This window comes from Centroberyx affinis, unplaced genomic scaffold, assembly GCF_046629955.1.
Source record: "Centroberyx affinis isolate AG114_WGS23_722 - 3 ecotype Tasmania unplaced genomic scaffold, CSIRO-AGI_Caff_v1 ptg003779l_1, whole genome shotgun sequence".
Classification (NCBI taxonomy): Eukaryota; Metazoa; Chordata; class Actinopteri; order Beryciformes; family Berycidae; genus Centroberyx; species Centroberyx affinis.
Genome location: NW_027281652.1, coordinates 39,883 through 53,050, shown reverse-complemented (window position 1 = coordinate 53,050; position 13,168 = coordinate 39,883). Strand labels below are relative to the sequence as shown.

The window sequence follows — 13,168 nt, the reverse complement described above, 5'->3', positions numbered from 1 at the left end:
ATAAAAGTGGTTATTTTGGTATCTTTCTGTTCTTGCCCTTTTCATCATTCATGCATTTTTAGACCAATCTGGAATCAGAGAACAACACCACCTGTGCCACCATGGCTGACCCTCTTTTAGCTTTTCATTTCGGGTTGAAAATATTATGTTCCTCTTTCAAAATGATTCATTATGCTCTTGATACAATGACGGACTGCACTTGTCAGCTGAACATGAGTTAATTATTTTAAAACCATAAGTGATTCGTGTATTTGACATTACAATGTATTGAAGCAGAGTCTTAGCCTTCATGAATCTATGTGTTAATAGTCATAATTGATCAAACAGACTTTGATCAAGCAGCAGGAGTTACGGAAACAATGGGAGAACAGGTAAATCACAATGACTTTGAAAATTTATATTTTTTTTAGCATACTGGGGCCAGATAGTTGTTTATATGATGTCATTTCATTTGGAATAAGATGAATATGATGATGGAATAATCTGAATCAGATTATAGGCTGTGTGTAGCCTAAATGTAGTCACTGTGTTTGGTTCATGGTTTAAACTGATGGGATATCTAACTCATATTAAAAGAAACACTCAAGGCATTCTACCTGTTGAGGACAATGGCACATTCTGCTTGTCCCTCTTGGTTGTATAGTTTTAGTTTAGTTCCATATATTTTCAAAACTCAAAATGAGTTCAATGGTAAAGTGACAAATTTGTGTGAAAACTGTCTGTCATATGAGGTTGAGTTAAAGAACTTAAAAGTTCAGTTAAAGAACTTTGACTGAATTTTGACTCCACCTTGAGTTTGGAGAGTTGTAGCAGAGGGAAAGCCGAAAGCTGAAATAATTTGAATTCTTCTTTTACCGCAGTTCCATCTGCTGTTGAAGTCGACGTTGTCAGATTTTACCATCATCTCTCATCAAAAATGAATGATATCCGCTTTGCTGTCTATTATCTATCGGCGCAAAAACGACTGCAGCTTCACTGGAGATATCTCTCGCGGCTTGGAGAGGATATACAGAATGGCAATGAGAGAAAAAGAGACAGGTCTATCCCACTGCGACCGATAAAAAGGTGCCGTCACTTCCGTTTCATGTTGAGCTGAATGCAGAAGCACTTTTATACTTTAACAAGGGAATTCATTTCATCTGGTCTTGGATAAAGTTTTGACGCTGTGTTATCTATGCATACGCACACACACTCACATACACACAACTTCAGGCTGGTGTTCAGCCACAGTTTGTTTTGTTTTTTTAAATCCGTCACCATTTTTAATAGTTTCGATAGCTCCGCTTCTTGATAACCTCATCAATCATCCTGAATCCAATGTTGCCCCTGTTCTCGTAATATGTAAATCTCATTGGCATTGGCCCGATGTTTAATAGTTGTTTTTCCCAGCTGTCAGAGAACACCTGCCCCTCAGGCTGTCGCAGACAATGGAGGAGTGTATTTACACATCTGCCATCCATCCATCATCACCTCCCCACTGATGTCCAACACCCTTGTGCCCATAGGACAGAGAGTGTTGCTACCACAAATCGAATACATCCACCTTATTTACTGTATATCAAAGGGGAAATGAGCGGGAAATAACTGTTTACTTCCCCCCAACACCCCCTAAAAACTCCCCAGTGCTTTTACCTCCACAAATGTTGTCTTTTCAGCAATAAAATAGCGGCTTCATTATCTAATTGACACCTATGCATTTCTGGAGTGGTGGGTCGAGTTTTGAATGCGTTATCACAGTGATCCGTCACGTAATAAACCACATAAAGTGTGAATTCACGTTTAAAACAATGGAAATATTCCAAAACGGATGATACGAGGTACAATCCCCTGACCCACGCCTGCTTCAGCTCAGCTCAGCAAGATGCAAGAAGTGATGGATTGTGCCACAGTCGCAGCCGAGTGGAAAATCAATTTTCCCCTGAGAAAACTTTTCTCTTACATATATTATCATATTTCACGCTACGCGACACAGACTGAGATGTGTTATTTTCAGATTTTCGATTTCGCTCACGGCAAAAGCAGCAACGGGCCGATGATTAAAAAAAGTGGGAGTTGGTTAACGAGGTGAGAGAAAAAAAAAGAACTTCAAAGACACAGCCGGGTGGCACTGAGTTGGGAAAGAGTAAGTACCCAAACAGCTTTTTCTGCTCATTAGGAGAGAGGGAGAGAAAAAGGAAGAGAAAGAGAGAGAGGGAAACTTGGGCTTCATTAACTTTTTTACACTTCTGAAAGGGTTCATACCTGTATTTTAGCTTGGAGAAGATGGTCTGAAATCATTTTAGCTCCTCAGTAATAGGAAACTTGTTGTGGTCATCTGGCTAGTTCTCTCAGATCAGGTTAAATCATAATGACGTTTATACTGCTAAATGACATAACTAGGAATCGCAGATCAGAAGTCCTATTTTTAGAAGTTTTATACATGTGGGCCCTCATTTTCTCTATGCCCCTAAGTCATATATGTGCTGAACACATTCATTACGACATACTAGCCCTCTTGTCATGTGGGTGCCCTCTAGAAATAGGCCTGTTTTATGTCCCAAAGCATACTTTAAAAGCATACACGTGTTAACATCCTAATGAAATCCAATTGTGCTGCTGATTGCTTATTAGAGCCGCTGCTGAGGAGCTACCGCAGTTTGTCAGTAACGCATTGTTGGATGGTCGTCATGTGGTTTGCTCATCTGTTTGTGCTTTTCCATTCCAACATTGCTACCTTTTCTCTGATGTGTCTCTATGTGTATGTGTGTGTACGTGAGAAATTGGCAGTAGTTCAGAGAAACAGAAATGAGAAAATAATTCAGAGAGAGAGTCAGGACACGGCCTGCACCAGTATGGACAGTTACAGTCTCAGAGATCTTCTTGATTTCTCTGTATGACACCAGTACATATGTTGACATGCCTCCATATGGTAACACATGCAGAATATGGACTAAGGGGGCTCTTAGATGTCTCCTAGATGACCAGAAAATAGCTGCAGAATCGGGGTCAACCACATTAAACCACATGACTGAAGTGGTATTCATCTCTCTTGATTTATCTCTAGTAATTACCAGTATGCATTAACTGTTGCATTTTCTCTGTCTTATGCACACAGAGAGAGAGTATCCCTTAATCACAGAGTTTGTGCATTTCCTTAATCCAAACCAGTAATGGGCAAATTAGAATAATCTGGGTGCAAAAGAATCACAAAACTGTTCATTGAAGAGAAGAACATTTTAAACATTTTGAGAATGTTCACAAAGATCCTCCATTAAAAGGTTCAAATTGCAAACTGGTGAAATAAATCCAAGAGTGTAATCAGCTATGGCATCAAAACATCAAAAACTCCCCACACATTTCAATATCATTTTAGGAACTGGTAATAAACCATAAATCTTTAAAATGCTTTCGGCCCTGACAGCATCAGGAATGAGATGCTGCGATGAGAAACTGCGGAGCTGCCAAGACACAGAACTCAAACTGTTCAACCTGGTTCTGACATCTGGAGGCAAGGGTTTGTTTCCTCATTATATAAATGTGGAAACAGATTGGACCCTAATTATTTCATAGGCATCTGTCTGAGCATTACTCTAGGAGAGGTATTTTGTAGCATCTTAAATAAACAATTATTATCCTCCCTTAAAGGAAGAACAGAAGGTGAACACAGACAGACTACAACCTACACTCATTAATTGAAAATGTGTACCAAATGAAAAATGGATTTTTGGATGGATTTTGGTTGTATTTTCTGAAGGTATATTCTCCAAACTTAGAAGGTAAACCATTGGACATAATTTGATCAATGTATTCAGAAAATAAATGTCTTTCCCTAACAAATAGTTACTGGTTAACAACAATTGAGAAAAAAGAGGTCTAAGACAGGGTTGTAGTTTAAGACCAACACAGTTTACTAGTTAACTAGTCTGCAGGTCCATGTCTCTCTTCTATGTCGATGACCTGATGCTGCTGCCAGACACAACCAAGGGTCTACAGCAGTGTCTGGATCTGCTGAGTAAATTTTAAAAAGACTAAGATTATACTTGTTCAAGGAAAGCCCAGATGTTAGGAACACAGATACCAGTTCCACTGCTATGCACTACTCTAGAGCAAACCATGAGAACGTTTACAGGCACACCAATACAGCAAATTCTGGGAGTCATCAGCTTACGGCAGTGTTTCGATTACAGTGTTTACATGGATCTAAGTAAAGCAATTTCTCTAACAACCTGGATTACAGGGATTCATTTAATAGTCAGTCTACCACTTGCAGCTTCACTAAACTGCACCACGTTGTTTGCTTTGTAAATACAACATCTATCTACCAAACTATCTACCAGAAACACAGAGATGATTTTGGTGCCAATCGTCTCGTCACATATTGGGTAAGCTGACCAATGGGCCAAACTCCCTTGTCCTTCAAAGATGACCAATGGAGTTTTGGGCCACTAGTAGCACTAGTGAGCAAAGTGGGTCCCTGTGCACCAACAAAAACTCTAATTACATGGTTTTTCATACACGCACACGAGGACATACTCACACGCCACATTACAGAGGTGACGTAGTACACAGAGAGCGAGGACTTTAAAGGATAAGGCTGTTTTTTAATGCATTGCTTACCGTCAACAAATCCTATGAAAATAACAAAATCAACAATGCGTTTGCTCTACTCCCGTTACTTTCTGACTTCCCACGTACCGTTTTTAGCCGTCAACCCGGAAGTCATTGGCTCCAATTGTAAGCTATAAACTTTGAAATACAGCTCACAAAGACATAGTTTCAATTTTAAAAATCGCTAACTGTTACCACGAAAAGTCAGACTGTTGTAGTTATTACCAAATCAAATTCAAATGGGAACAAATTCTTCATTACGCTGGGGACTATTTTCGGTGCTGCGGAACTACTTTCCTGAGATCGCTAAGTGTTTACAGCCAGCTTATTAAGTTGTTTGAGGAAAAAGTCGGCTGGCCCAGTGCATCGTGATGATGAAATATGCTGCCCAGAGCAACAGCATGGCTCTTTGACGTGTTTTTAATCGTTTTTTTAATACAATAGAGTTCTATGGCTGCTGGGACATGGCTTCATTGGGCACTGGCTACAGGGACGAGATTTGCTGGCAAAACAAAATCATTGCTGATTTGTTGATGGTAAGCAATGCATTAAAAAACACCAGCCTTATCCTTTAAGGCCCATGAACCGTTGTTTTCCCTCTCTGTTCACTCAATAACCATGTCGGCAGAAGAAAGAGACACAACTGAGTTTGGCAGAGCAAAGAAACGAAAACCAGATTGCAGTGGAGAAAACTTGGATAGATAAACTCAGATGGATAAAAGGAGACATTGTTTTAACACTGGAGAAGCTTTTGATCGGTGGAGAAATGTGAAGTTAGACAAAGCATTTCTTACTGATGCAGATATTGCATTCTTCTTACTCGACTGGTAAATTAGCTTACCAGCTAGTCTATGTATATAGGCTAGCTATGTTACAATCCTATATTGAGCTGGACATTCTAGCAAATGATGTGCTGATGGGTGAAGTAGCTGGTATGGTTACCTGGAATGGCTGCAACTTAGGCTGTCAATCAAATGAAGGGGTGGGAGCTTCCTCTCCAAGCTGCTGTACTGAGATCCAAATGTAAACATTGTAGCCTTGTAAACATTAAACATTAAGACTTTCTGAACATCTTTGAAGGTAATAAATTGGGGTCTAATCTCACTATCTATAATGCATCTGTGGGCTACTATTATTAGCCTATTATATCAAGCACATGAATGGACAGCATGCCTCTTTCTTCAGGAGCATTTACAGGAGAGCAGTTTGTTCAACTGTGTCGGCTCCAGACAGTGTAATAAAATGCACCACACAGTGTGATCGCATTGTGAGAGAAATCAATATATCGCTGGACTGGTTTAGACAGGTTGTCTTTGCTGTTTTTTTTTGGGACTGCATAGAGCAATTCAAATGGATGTGAGTGTACAGCATATTTGTAGCTATGAGTTCAGGACTCATCAGATGTACAGACATTGTAAGAATGAGTGTACATTGTGCTGACAGAGGATGTAATGGATACGACTACCACCTCTGAAACCACAGCCCTCATTTAAATTCTACCAGAATCTGCTCTCCTGTGTCTCTCCTCTATAGCCCTCTTGGCCTTCTTACTGTCTTAATTAACACTGAATTTATTAGATGACATTCTGTACATATGTTCTTTCATCTGTATGCCTGGCAATGTGAACAGCCAGCGATGCACACTTGCACATCACCTCTGCACATGTGATAATATGGAAAAGCAATCATTCATATTTTGCACTGCATTTATCCTCTAAATGGTAGACCTGTGAACTAAAAACATCTGCTAGCTTGTGAATCTGCCAACAAAGTCACTGTAGCTTTATTTATTTATTTGCTGTATTATCCTTGATATGCTCTTTTGCTGTAATGATTTGTTGTATTATGTATTGTATTTTCTAGTCTCTGCTGCTGCAATGACCCAATTTCACCACAGGGATCATTCAAGTTTCATCTAATCTTATAATATATATATATATATGTATATATATATATATGTATATATATATATAATGTGTAAATTTGTGACATTTTATCACTGTTTGATTTTCCATAGTTTGTATAAACATGTAAGATGGTATATCTAGGGCACAACAAGATATTGTGAATTCAAGTCCATATGCCATAAGCCTCCACTCCTCTATATATCTAACAGGATATGTATATGTATATCAGGCATGCTTGGGAAAGATAAGCTAGCCTGTTCGTGGCCACACAGTCGGCGTGTCATTGTCTCAGACCCTTGTCCCGGCTGTTAGTGAAATATTTGCTTTGGCATCAGAGAACAGGGGCTGCAGGGCAGTTTCATGTCTGCAAACAAGCTGGTGTCTTTCCTTTGACGTTTTCTCCACCCTCTCCCTCTTTTTTCTTTTATTTCTCTCTGTTTATCTTCATATGCCTCATTTTTTTAAAGTGAGAGGTTTCATTATAAATCATGAGGAATGTTTCTCGCTATCTCTTTTCGTCTGTCTGCCTATTCTCCCCCTGCATTTTTCAACTCCACCTACTCCATCTCTCTCTCTCTCTCTCTCTCTCTCTCTGTCTCTCTCTCTCTCTCTCTCTCTCTCTCTTTCTCTCTCTCTCTCTCTCTCTCTCTCTCCCTCCCCCTAACAAGGGATAAAGCCTTTGGTCTTTTCTCTTGTAGGAATTTTGGAGCTCAACTATTTACCTTCAGCCCACCCCATGGTTATTGCTCAGATACAGCAGTTCTATTAGACCCCTCCATAGGACACATTGTTTAGATTATAATTTTGGGGTCAGTGTGATTTCAGGATTCAGCTGGAATGGAAATAATGGAGAAAAGAATAACAGAAAAGCAGTGGAAATGATGTCCACATTATTCAACCATTCAGCACCATGTCCCAGATCTTCAACATCTGTGTGTGTGTGTGTGTGTGTGTGTGTGTGTGTGTGTGTGTGTGTGTGTGTGTGTTTGTTTGTGTCCATGTCGGTGTAAATGTATTTTTTCCTTTGTGCATGTAAGCTTTCATGCTGGGGTACATGTGGGTTTATATACTGCATGCGTGTGTGTGTGTGTGTGTGTGCGTGTATGTGTGCGTTTCGGTGAGCAGTATCCACCCACTCGCCCATACGGCAGCTGACAGACACACAGATGGATGTTGCAGCAGTAGCGGCGTATCATCAATGTCTCCGGGGGAAAAACAACCCAACTACACTGCTGTCAATGTGAAAATCAAATGGCCACTTTTCCACAGCAGGGCTGAGTGAGGCTTGGCCAGGTCCTCCTCAAAGTGCTTACAGCGCAAGATCAAAAGCACTAACAAAAACTTTGGCTAATTGAAACGATAGCAGCAGGGACGTGATCAGAAACACAAAAATGCAAGGAAACAGCACTTTCCTATTAGAAATGAATGGAAATGATGTGTTCAAATCCTGAAGAAAACATGAAAAATACCACGCCTGACTGCCCGGCTAATGATTTATCTCTGTTGACAGCAAGAGGGGAAAAAAGCAGAAATATTTAGAAGGGACGACTAAGTGATGTGAATAATGAGTAAGCCTGGACTAGCCCTGTTTGTCCCAGCAGTGGAAATGAGCCCAAGCCGTTTTCTCCAGCCAGGTCCAATCACCAAAATCCCTTCATCTCCGTCTTCTCTCTGCTATTTCTCCTTCCCGTCCTCTCCTCTGTGGTTTTTGCTTTCATCTCCTCTCTCTACTCCCGATTCATTTCTCACTCCTCTCTTTGCCTTCTCTTCTTTTAAAGCCCTTTGCGTTTTCCTTTCCCCTCTCTGCATTTCAGCTGCTCTGTATTCACATCCCCGATTCTCCTCTTCCCCTTATTTCCTTTCCTAATTGCTTGCCCTCTCTTATTTGTTGTCCTCTCATTACCCTCTCACCCTCTGCATCTCTCTCTCTCTCGCTACCCCTCTCTCCCTCTCTCTGTTCGTCCCGGTGGAGCACCCCGCACATAAACAACGGCCAGTCAGTGACTCTATCTCGGCGCAGCGCGGTGCGCCCGGCGGCCCTCGTTTCTCACGCCTGTCCAATATCCTGCTGCTGCTCTTTGTGCAGGCCGCCTGCCCGCAGCACTTTGCCGTATTTAGTGTGCTCTCCCAGCGTGCCGGGACAGATAGGAGAGAGAGGGAGGGGGAGGAAAGAGGGGGAGAGAGAAAGAAGAAGAGAGATGAAGGCAGAGGGGGCGAAGGGGAAAGCAGACATCCGCCCGAGTGACTGCAGCTCTGACTCTCTCTTTTCTCCGTAGCCCCGGGCAGCTGTTGCTCTACAATGCAAATACAAAGCAGGGCCTCTTTCCTTCTCTCGCCGCTTCATCTTCTAGATTAGTCTGATGACACTGCTGCTTTTTTTAGATAGGGAACCGTGGAGAGCGTCAGGGAAGATGAGAGAGCGGGCGTGACACGCAACAAGGGCTGAGAGCCAGGCTTGAACCCTTGCATCCACAAGTACATGGTAGGAACAGCAGCCAGCTGAGTCACCAGCATCCCTCTCTCTCCTGTTTTCTCTTCTGCTTTTCTCTATTTTTTTCTCCTCTCCTCTTGTTTCCTCTCCTCTCCTCTCCTCTCCTCTGCTCTCCTCCTCTCACCTCCTCTCTTCTTGTTTCCTCCTCTCCTCTCCTCTCCTCTCCTATTGTTTCTTCTCCTATCCTCTCCTCTCTTCTTGTTTCCTCTCCTCTCATCTCCTTTCTTCTTGTTTCCTCTCGTCTCTTCTTCTCTCCTCTCCTCTTGTTTCCTCTTCTCTCCTCTCCTTATTTCTTCTCCTCTCTTCTCCTCTCTTCTCCTCTCCTCTCTTCTCGTTTCCTCTCTTCTCCTCTCATCTCCTCTCCTCTCCTCTCCTCTCTTCTTGTTTCCTCTCCTCTCCTCTCCTCTCCTCTCAACATTCACTGAGTAGGAGTGAGAGGCAAGAAGCCTGGGTGTACATTCCTTTTGTTGAGTGTGTAACTGGAACCAGACCAGGAACAAATTCCCTCAAATGGCAGTTTATTTACCCAAAGAAGTTGTTTCTATTGTTATCAGCAATTAAGCAAATCCCCTGAGCCATCTAAGACATGTGGGCCCAGTTTTAAGAAATTCAAAGCGTTTGGTTTGCATTACAATGATTTATGTACATGCTATCTTGTGGTTGTTTTTTTAAACTGAAAGGAAAACATTATACTCGGATAAAAGACTCCCTCCAGGGCAGATAAAGATGGCTCTGCTTTGTGTGAGCAATACTCAATGGTCTACAGTAGGAGCTATTGCAGGCAGTGAGATGTGGAGGATACATTGTGTAAAACAATGTTTGTGTCTATAATCTATAAGCCTCTTTAATCTATGATTACAGGCGCACCTCTGATTTCTGCGAGGGCTTTTCTCCAGTAATCAGAACCATTACAGTTGGATCTTGTCACATGTAATTCATTACTCTTACTGTACAGTCACTAGCAGAGCACAGTTAACCCCTTTAGCATCGACGCACCCCGCTGACCCACAATGCACCACACCCCCTCCCCATTTCACTTACGTAAGGAGAGATTCCTGGGAATTGTTCAGACAAGGTCGCGACCCCATGTAGCTTCCTGTCAGACTCAACAAATTGCCTGTGCTGAGAGAGCAGAGCCAGCCTGCTGCCGGCCAACGCTGTTGTTTTCCACTTGTACGCTACACGGCGAGCTCAGGTGCGCCTTGGGATTGTTGCTCAAATGTAAAGGAAATCAATGGCTACCCCAAAATATCCTTGAGTGGTGATTGAAATTTGATGAACACAGCTTCTTCACCCATGCAGCTTGGGCTTTATCCAGCAGCTCTTTGTGCTTGTTGGCCCTCTTACATGATCCCATTAGATGCACTGTATTGCCAACTTTGAGCAATCAGTAAGGTGCTCCTTTGGATTTTGTTTCACTTAAGTCTGCACTCTTCTATGCTATACTAGGTGAAATATGTTTAATAATGCACGAGGATCGTTTTGAGGAAATGGAGCAGGATTTTCTATCCTGAATGTGTTCTTATAGTCCGACTGTGTCATCCATATTGCCTGATCCCAGGACCGTCTCCATTGCTTCACATGGTTGCCTCTGTGTCATTGTCCTTAGGAGTTGACTGATTAACAGTATAGGTTTGCTCTCTATGCTTGCAGAGCTTATACCTTTGCCCCTTATAGAATAGAGGGTGGGACAAATTAGCTATGTGCTCTGGTCATTGTTTAGGCTTCAGTGGTTTTATGGTTTAATATCAGGTTGATTCAAGGGCAGAAATAAACAGCAAGACATGCTGACAAAGAAGCAGAGACACACACTGAGACAGTGTACACAGATAAAGAACCACAGATAAACTACAAAGACACACACCATGTCTGTAGTCTGTTCCACTTTGCCTCTGTATATCTGTTTTGTAGCTGTGGTTTTTGGGCTGTGGTGATTATTAGCGATATTAGAAGCAGCCTGTTTTGTCTCTCACCCCCGCAGGTCGGCAGAGTTCAGCCCTAGAGGAAAAGGCTGTCTGTGGGAGAGACCAAAGCCACAATCAGGTTATTGCTTACCCATGATTAACCCACGCTTAATGATATGACTCTCTCTCTCTCTCTCTCTCTCTCCCCCCTCTCTCTCTCATTTTCTGTATCTCGTCCCTTGCATTCATTCTGCCTGGGCCCCTGCTCTCTCTCGGTCTTTTTCTCTATTTTTCTCTTCTCTTTCTTTTTCTGCTTCAGCCTGCTTTTTACACTTTATACTGGCTGTCTGTCTCTCTGTCGTTCCAAAATCAGATAGCCGAGGCTCTTCTCTAAATGTGTTATCAACCATGAGACCAAGACAAGCAGAGAAAGACAGAGAAATAGAGACTGAGCGATGACGTGTGATAAATAGAAAAGGAGCTGATAGAGGAGGGGACAGAGAGAGAATATGACTCTTAACCATGAGGCTCCACTACAGCCAGCGGGCATCAGGCATCGCCATCAGCCATCGAGGGAATGCTTCCTTTGAAATCAATGAAAACTGCTCTACTGCCCGCATTGCATTAACATTGTGTTCACGTTACAGTCGAGCCCAATAGAGGCATCCAAGCTCCAAACCTGCTCGTGGTTTAATTCTTGATGGCTGATGCACATATTCCTCTTCATCTACTGCATTAAAGCAATGAGAAATAAAGTTGATATTGATTGTTTTTTGGTGTATTGACTAATAAAAGTCAATGGCAATCCACATAGGTTGTGATGCTCAAATAAAGAAAGGCAAGTACTTTTCCCAAAGTGACTAACATACTACAAAAAGCTCATAATTGTAACCTACTATCCAAGTGTCTGGCTGTAGTTGTATTGTAGTTTGTTCCAGCTCAGCTTTTGTTTACATTTGTGCACACAGTGGAAAAACTACCAAAGCTGTTCTTATGCATATTGATGACTATGGTACAGACGCTTTCCCCCTCTGCTCCTCTTTCAAAACAAGGCGCTTTGCGGAGCAGCTAGAATGACACATTGACACGTTTAGTGGAATGTGAGGGTTAGTGACTCTGACGCCGCTCCGGTGAGAATGTGAAAAGACCCGACAAAGCAGGGAAATGTGATGTTTTCAGTTGAAAAAGAAAAACACTCGGGCGAGTCAGAAGGCAGAGGAAGCGAGAGAGAAATACAGAACAGGATGCACACAGAGAGAAATGTGGAGGAAATAGAAATCACCTTTCTCTCTGTCTTTTTTTTTGTCCTTTCTTTCTGTTTCCTTAAGTGTCCGAGCTGTTTTTGTTGCATGCCGACAAGAGGGCCTTGCTCTCTGCCTTAATTTCCTCTCTCTGTTGGCCTGCTGACGTACTGACTGCACCTAGAGCAAGAGAGAGAGAGATGATTGAAGAAAACGTCTGCATTTCCTCCCTCTGCTTTTATAGGGAAAGCAGAGGAGTGACAGCACATATTTGTCCTTGCATTTCCTTGCTATATATTCCCTTACTATGTTCAACAGGCAAACATAACAGACCAGAAAAGGCTGCGTTTGCTTTGTTTAGTAATGCCTTTCAATCAGCAGTCTTCTCTCCCCGACTCTGTTTGCCTATCTCTCTCTCTGTGTCACACTCTCTTCCAAGCTTATTTTGATGATCAGTCTGACAGCCTCCCTCTCTCTCTCTCTCTCTCTCTCTCTCTCTCTGTCATGCACAGTCACACACTCCTCAGCACAGTTCAGGTTTTGAGCGGTGGGGTGTACAGTGCGGTCAGTTCAGTGGGGCGTCTGTTTCAACATATAAACAGTCTTTTCCCTGCTTGAAGGCCTTATCAGCAACTGGCCTTCCTCAGGATGTCTGCCTGTCCAGGCCCGGCCCAGTCGCACACACACACACACACACACACACACACACACACACACACACTCATGGCCTGTGAACACTGGAAACTGTTGGTCATATTTTACTTACTACTGTTTTTTTAATCCTAAAACCATTTTAGTAATGGTAATGTGGTGTGACACTTGCTCTAGGACAACTCTGCACTGTGAGAAAACAAGGTACTGACTTTTACCTTTTTTGTCACAGTGTGGGTAAGTTTCTCTATCTTGAAATTCACATAACCTACATAAAGCTGTGTCATTGCTTCCAGTATTTCTTAACAGCAAGGATAAACTGAAATGAGTACATAGTCTCTCACAATGTAATGGTAATCTTGTCATATGGGGACCCAGCAATGGCCC

General features: G+C 42.3%; 1 protein-coding gene across 1 annotated transcript in view; it reads left to right on the top strand.

Annotated features, from left to right (window-relative positions):
- The window catches only part of kank4 (KN motif and ankyrin repeat domains 4), a 72,708-nt gene that overhangs the window by 22,688 nt on the left and 36,852 nt on the right, over window positions 1-13,168 (top strand). The window contains exon 2 of the mRNA XM_071541033.1: window positions 10,967-11,028. The gene's annotated coding sequence lies outside the window, so the exon portion shown is untranslated. The remainder of the gene's footprint in view (window positions 1-10,966; window positions 11,029-13,168) is intronic.